Source organism: Aplysia californica, unplaced genomic scaffold, assembly GCF_000002075.1.
Source record: "Aplysia californica isolate F4 #8 unplaced genomic scaffold, AplCal3.0 scaffold00120, whole genome shotgun sequence".
Taxonomy (NCBI): Eukaryota; Metazoa; Mollusca; class Gastropoda; order Aplysiida; family Aplysiidae; genus Aplysia; species Aplysia californica.
In genome coordinates this window covers 850,734-858,266 of record NW_004797390.1, presented here as the reverse complement: position 1 = coordinate 858,266, position 7,533 = coordinate 850,734, and the positions used below count along the sequence as shown (strand labels likewise).

At 39.6% G+C, this 7,533-nt stretch overlaps 1 protein-coding gene across 1 annotated transcript in view; it reads left to right on the top strand.

Moving 5' to 3' along the window:
- The window catches only part of LOC101847182, a gene marked incomplete at both ends in the record, with an annotated part of 32,094 nt that overhangs the window by 17,437 nt on the left and 7,124 nt on the right, over positions 1–7,533 (top strand).

Sequence of the window (7,533 nt, the reverse complement as noted above, 5' to 3'; positions counted from 1 at the left end):
ACACACACACACACACACACACACACACAATACACCCCCCCTCCACACACACACGCAGTCCCATACTCCGTGTTGCCCCACACGGAAAGATCGTTCATTCCTCCTTCACTTCACGCCCTGGCCCTGAACTTAGACCTAGATCTAGTTCCTGGTAGTGAGAGACAGCGAGATAACTGTCGTTGTCCTGATCCTCCACACTTTATACCGGGTGCCCGGTGGTACAATCGGTTCGGATTGGATCGGATCGGATCGGTTCGGATCGGTTCGGTTCAGTTTGGTTCTGTAGTCGGGAGCTAGTCAGATTAAGGGTGCAAAGCTACAATCATAGCACAACTGATCGCTTTTAAGCACAAAAGGGCTATCCCGAAAAATGCCGTTTTGAGAAAATCGAAGGTTAAGTTTCTGCCCCTTGTTCGATTTCTTTAGAAGACAAGGATAGTTTTCTCTATAACCAAACAAGTCTACATACTAACAAAACCAAAATTCTCCTATACGTAGGGCAACGCCACTTTTGGTGTAGGTCAAGATTTCATGAACCCCCAAAATCTGGGTTAGTCCACTTGTCCTTAGAATTAAAAATGACCAATTAACCGATCGCCCGACTCAAAGCCTCAACAACAAACTTTACCACAGCAATCATTCGAGTCCCATAAAGTTTTCCTATAACAATCATTCAGGTCCTATACTCTAACGTTCAACTATAACAATCATTCAGACAGGTCCTATAACGTCCTACTGTAATTGGGTAGTTGGAGGGCGCTGCTGGTAGATCCTACTACAATGTACTTCTTGACTTTTCCTCTGCTGTTTCTGTCTGTCTGTCTTACTTTTTCACAGCACTAAATGACCATAATTGCCTCAATGTGCTTTTCTTTACTCAAACAAACAAACAAAGTTCTGCTATAACAATCGTTCTGGTCCTATAACGTTCTACTTTTTTAGTTTTAGTTTTAGGAAGTGTTTTACGGCACTTGCAACACAGATATGGTCATTTAAGTGCTGAAGATTAGAGGTGTTACGAGAGACTAACAAACACAAAAAAGAAGGATGGGAGAGAAGGACGATAGATGTTTAATAGGAAAAAAAGAAGCAAACCACACCGAAGCACCCGCCAACCTCCCTCACAAGGTTCTACTAAAACAATCATTCAGGTCCTATAACATTCTACAACTGCAATCATTCATGTCTTTTACTTTAACGATCTGCTATAAACAGTCATTCGTGGGTGGTTGGCGGGTGCTCTGGTGTGGTTTGCTTCTTCTTTCCTATCAGACATAATCTATGGTCCTAATCTCCCTTCCTTCTTTTTTATGTTTGTTTCTCTCTTGCAACACCTCTAATCTTCTGGCGCTCATAATATGACCTTATTATGTAGTTGTGAGCGCCGTAAAACGTCTACTAAAACTAAAACAGCCGTTCGGACAGGTCCTATAATGTTCTACATGTACCACAGCAATAATTCAGGTCCTATATTCTAATGGTCTACTAGAACAATCATTCAGGTCCTATACTCTAACGGTCTCCTATAACAATCATTCAGGTCTCATACTATAATGTTCTCCTGTAACAATCATTCATGTCCTTTTCTATAACGTTCTGCTATAAACATTTATTCGTGGGTGGTTGGCGGGTGCTCTGGTGTGGTTTGCTTCTTCTTTGCTATCAAACATCTATCGTCCTAATCTCCCTTCCTTCTTTTTTATGTTTGTTACTCTCTTGTAACACCTCTAATCTTCTGGCGCTAATAATATGACCTTATGCAGCTGCGAGCGCCGTAAAACCTCTACTAAAACAAAAACAATCGTTCGGACAGGTCCTATAACGTTCTACATGTACCACAGCAATCATTCAGGTACTATACATTCTACAAATGTAATCATTCAAGTACTCTACTATAAGTGTCGCAACGCGGTGAAATCAGGTGCTCGTCAGCTTCTTGGGGGCATGTGAAGTTACTATACTAGTATAATCATCTCACAGTGTGTACCTTTATTGTTTTGCTTATTATGACGAAAAAAGATCAGATACCCATCTATCTTGAATAGAAGTCCAGATATTTGCAATTGAAGGAGGTGGGTGTCCCCTGGTGCAGAAGTGAAATTCTTTTCCCCGTGGTTTTATGGACCCCGCATAATTTAAGCAAAATTTGATCATTTTTTGCGTAATTTCTGATTATTTTCCGAGATCATTGTTTATTAAAATTAACAAAATCGCATAATTTCACATTGTTTTGCTCATTTCGCATAATTTCAGGGGGGGTTTCTGCATAAAACTGCGGGACAGGTAAAATTAGCGAGAAAATGGCCCGCCGAAGTACGAGGAATTCTATAGCTTGGGTGTATTTGGAATCTGAAAATTCACAATTTGTGTGCCAGTTAAGAACGTTTTCCAGTAAAATTCATTCAGAAATATATTCATAATTTTAAATGGTCTAAAAACTGTTGAACAAAAAAAAAATATTTTTAAAAATCCCAAAACAAAACAACCATAATTCGATAACAATTTTCACACCGAGGAAAAAGCCGTTTACGTCGATTTCATTATTTTGACGAGCGCCCGATTTCCCCACGCTGCTTCACGATAACCCTATCCGTACGTCGTGTTGTACTATCGTATCCATATTATATACGACGTGGGGAACTCTGTCCAACCACTTTCAAAGAGGAAATTTACTGGTTAATCCGATCCGCACGCTTTGCATAGCAGTCTGTCAAAATGATTTTTTTAAGAAATACTGAAAGTTTTAAAAAGATCTTCGTACCAGAAAAAAACGTGAAGAATACAACCCCGGGGATACAAAATTATCACAGGGCGTACGGATTAGGTTAAATAACAATCTGCAAGTACCTCAGCCAACCAACCGCTTGATAAAAAAAGAAAACGGACCAGGAAGTTGATGCGACCGAGTGGCAGGAATTCGTGACGTCCAAGCTCAGAATTGTCAATGTGTAATGTACTTTGGCCCGTCTGGTGGTAGGGCTGGGCAATGGGTCGCTTTGGCAAAATCCGGATAATAATATTATGTGAGGTATCGTGGTGAAATCAGACGCTCTTTGAAAGTGGTGGCACAGAGAGTTCCACACGTCCTATGGATATGATAGTAAAACACGACGTACGGATAGGGTTAATCGTGATGCAAAGAGGTGAAATCAGGCGCTTGTCAAAATAATAAAATCGAAGAGAACGGCATTTATTCACGTGTTTGAAAATTGTTTCGAATTTTTGTTCTTTGGCTGTACATCTTTTACGACTATTTAAAACAAAAAAGTCTGTACGGCTTTTATTGAAAAACGTTCATTAAAGGCACAGCGAATGTAAATTTTCATTTCCCGAGGATTTTCAAATGATGGAAGTTACCAAACTTTGGCAGCCATATTCTCGATAAATTTACTTCCAAAGTCAGTTGACCACCACCTTGTTCAATCGTAAATATCTTGACTTCTATTCAAGATACATGGGTATCTTATTCATTGAATGCAATAACACAAATGAGCTTTAAGATGATACCATTAATTCGACATGCCCAAAAATTGACGAGCGGCTAATTCCGCCTCGCTGAGACACATATAGATCTATATGTTAGTGCACCTCTTCGGCAATGAAATGGGTTTTGAACCGCTTCGACAAATTATGAAAGAGAGTTTAGGAGTCTGAATTCGGATAATGTTTCATTGAGAATTTATCCGGTTATTCGGATAGTTAATCCGGATTTTGCATACAACTTCCGCTTGGCTGGAAAATCCGGTTGAGCTGCGCACATTCCACTCTATTGTTCGACATTCATGATTTTTAGTTTTTTGCTATTCGAAGCTACTCGAACCGTGGCATGACGTTTCGAATAATAAATGAAGTCTGATTTGTATAGATTAAAGATTTGTGTCTCATATTTCTCAACTCGCGGTAAAATTAAGAGTTCATGGATATCGTTATGTGTTATTCTATGTATTTTTATCTAAAACCATTGAGATAAATACAGAAAAATTGTGTGTTGCGAGCGCCGTAAAACACTTACTAATATATATATATATATACAGAGAGAGAGAGAGAGAGAGAGAGAGAGAGAGAGAGAGAGAGAGAGAGAGAGAGAGAGAGAGAGAGAGAGAGATATTGTACTTGATCGTAACGTCACGGAAAGATATATAGGAGCCAACAAGGGTAGTAAACAGCGAATGTAGCTGATAGCTGCAATATTATTCAACTAAACAAAACAAAAAAAACCACTAAAAAAAGGACCCCTCTCTCATTCACACTTTGTATTCGAATAGAACGAATAATCACTTCGCTATTCGAAGCGTGACGAAGCGTAGTCCTCAAAATCTCGCAACGCTTCGCTTGTGTCTGTACGTATGCGTGCGCACAGAAGACCACCCCCCCCCCCCCCCCCCCCCCCCCCCCCAACCCGAGCGGAGTGTGTGTGGTGCGACGTATATGTGCGTGGATGTTTCATTCTCTCCGGATATATTATTTTGACACACTGTTGTGGTTTTGTTTTACACTTGCCGTGCGTTCTGTGGTGAATTAATTAATGAATTACTGGATTAACGTCGGGGATATTAATTCCAATTATTGTTCGCGACGTGATATCGAGGCTGAGGATTATTTATTTCTAGAGAGGAGAATAAGTGGTGACCGAAGACTTTGATATGGAACAAATCTTGGACATACGCAACCCAGCCCAACAAGGTATAATTCTCTAGCTAGGGTAAACGAGCGAAAACATAATATTATGTCAAGAAACTGATTTTAGGCAGAGATGATGATGATGATGATGATGATGATGTTGATGATGATGATGTTGATGATGATGATGTTGATGATGATGATTATGATACTACTACTACTACTACTACTACTACTACTACTACTACTACTACTACTACTATTAATAATAATAATGATGATGATGAAGATGATGACGATTGTGATGGTAATAATAATGATAATAATAATAATAATAATAATAATAATAATAATAATAGTAATAATAATAATAATAATAATAATAATAATAATAATAATAATTACTATCTTATAAGGCCTCAAATCTCCGGCACTTATTTGATCGTATCATATTGCAAGTGCCGTAAACAATTAACTAAACCAAATTCTTAATAATTCCACTGTTGGTCCCTTTGAGTCCTCAAGGAGACATGCATTGTTTTGGTCTGTTAGTAGCTTCCGGGTGCGGTGGTGGAGCGGTTAGTGAGCTCGTTTCCGAAGCTGAAAGTCCGGGTTCCGGAAAGTCCGGGTTCGAGCCTCGGGTTGGACACGGATTTTTTTTTCGCCCCCTCCTGCCTACCCAGTAGTAATGGCCCAATGGGTACTTGACTTCGAGTTGGGGAAGTATAAGCGGCGTGGAAAGGAACTGGCCACCCTACCACAATATGCGAAGGCCCAGGAAGTTGTCTCGCTAAAAAGGCAATATCCCCAATGTCCGGATCGGATGCGGAATTAGTCAGAGAGGTAGAAAGATGGGTTGTGCCACCTGACCAAGCTCTCAACAGCAGCGTTGTGTTCCCGTAGAGAAGACATCGGGGAGAAAAACAAGCCCAGGATCAAGTCCACGGAGTTGTGAAGAAGGAAACTGTTGAGAAAAGATGGGGCGATGTCTCAAGCCAGAAGGCCAAGGATCACTTTCCTACGGTTACTTACTTACTTACTTTAACTTTTTCTTCCTCTGTTGCCGTTAAGCGTCGAGGGGTGATGCAGTTTTCTATGGTAGGCCAGCTCCGCAGCTCTTTCCTCAGTTGTGATGTTATGTTTTCTTAGGGTTTCCTTGACACCCTCGATCCACATTTTGCGTGGCCTTCCTCTTCCTTTATAGCCTGAGTGCTTAGTGTTGTAGGCTCTCGAGGCTGGCTGGTCCGGTGACATGCGTAATAGGTGGCCAAACCATTTTATCCTTGGAATGAAATCTCACGAAGAGCATCTATTTGGGCTCGTTGAACATCAGAAAGTGGGGATGTTTGCCATATATTTGGTATGTGATGCAGCGTGGTGGAATCAGGCTCTCGTCAATTTTTGGGCATGCAGAATTATTGGTACCATCTTAAAGCTTGTTCACTTGTCTTTATTTGGATGAAAAAATGTCCGTTTATCTTGAATACAAGATGGAGGAGGTGGGGGTCGCCTATTTTCAGAGGAAAAATTTGTGAGAAAATGGCCGCCAAAAATTGGTTATTTCCTTAGCTGAAGAGTCCGTGGTAACTGAAAATTTCAAATTTTTTGTGCCTTTAAACAGCGTTTTTCAAAAAAATCCACACAGAAATGAGTTAATTTCATGGGCATGAAAGCTGTTGAGCCAAAAAAAACAACCCAACAATTTGATAAAAAAAATCACAAACCTGCAGAAAAATGCAGGTTTCTTCAATTTGATTATTTTGACGAGAGCGTGATTGCACCATGCTGCCTCACGTATATTTATTGATCAAGAAAAAATACTTTCAAACAGGCTCATAGCCTTCAAAGTACTGACTGAATGCTGTGGGAGCATTCATTCTAAGCGTTCTCTAGAAGAAAAAGCCCGGCAAAACTTTAAGCTTGCCATCATTCGAGCACTGCGGGCAGGCAAGGCTCTGCTACAGCTGTTACAATCAGTGTCTAGAGGTTTTTGAGATACAGCCTCTTATTATTATCTGTAAAGAGCACTTTGGTTTGTAGAGTAGCAAACTCCACGGTACAACAGGTCACAAAGATAGACAGACGGAGGGAAAACCTTATCTAAACAGACAGAGACACGTTAAAATATAAACGAATAATTCAAAACACCGCTGAAAACAGAAGAGGAGGAATGCCAGAAGAAGCTTTGAAATAAAACTAAAGCAAAAAGCAAGACAGGAGGGCACTCGGTAAAGCGGAACATTTTAGGGGAAAGGTCTCTGCTGTAGGAATACTTGTTTTAAAATACGCTTTTTTGTTGTTGTTGTTGCAGCAAATGTTGGGGGTTTTTTTCACGACAAATACACATTGTGTGCTTTGATATCGTGTTTAAATGCAGTAAACTTCATTTTTCACACCTTACTTTCGTTTATGTTGAAATTTTAACTGTTTAAAAGCGTATTATGGTACATTATGTATATGTCAAAACCCTTTAAAAAAAAACACACACCCTCTCAAGCATAGCGTTCCATTATTAGATCAAACTTTCGGCGGCATCAAACGTAAGGAAATTTTTGGAATTGACACAAAAGTAACCTGAGTCCTTTCATTTGGTGCCAAAAAGTATTTTGTATCTAAATTTTAACTACTTTTGAGAGGTCATGCATGTTTAAAAAGCATAATACAATATTTTTTATTGAAAAATATTAATCTGCGAGGGAAATGAAGTTGATATTCGTGTTCAGCGCATCAATATACAGTAGAAAATGGACAAATGGTCGCTCAGTGAGAGACGGAAGGGAAAGTTAGAGAATACCATCATGATTATTCTTTTTTTTCTTGTTCTTCTTCTTGTTCTTCTTCTTCTTCTTCTTCTTCTTCTTGTTCTTCTTCTTCTTCTTCTTGTTCTTCTTCTTTTTCTACTTCCTCTTCTTC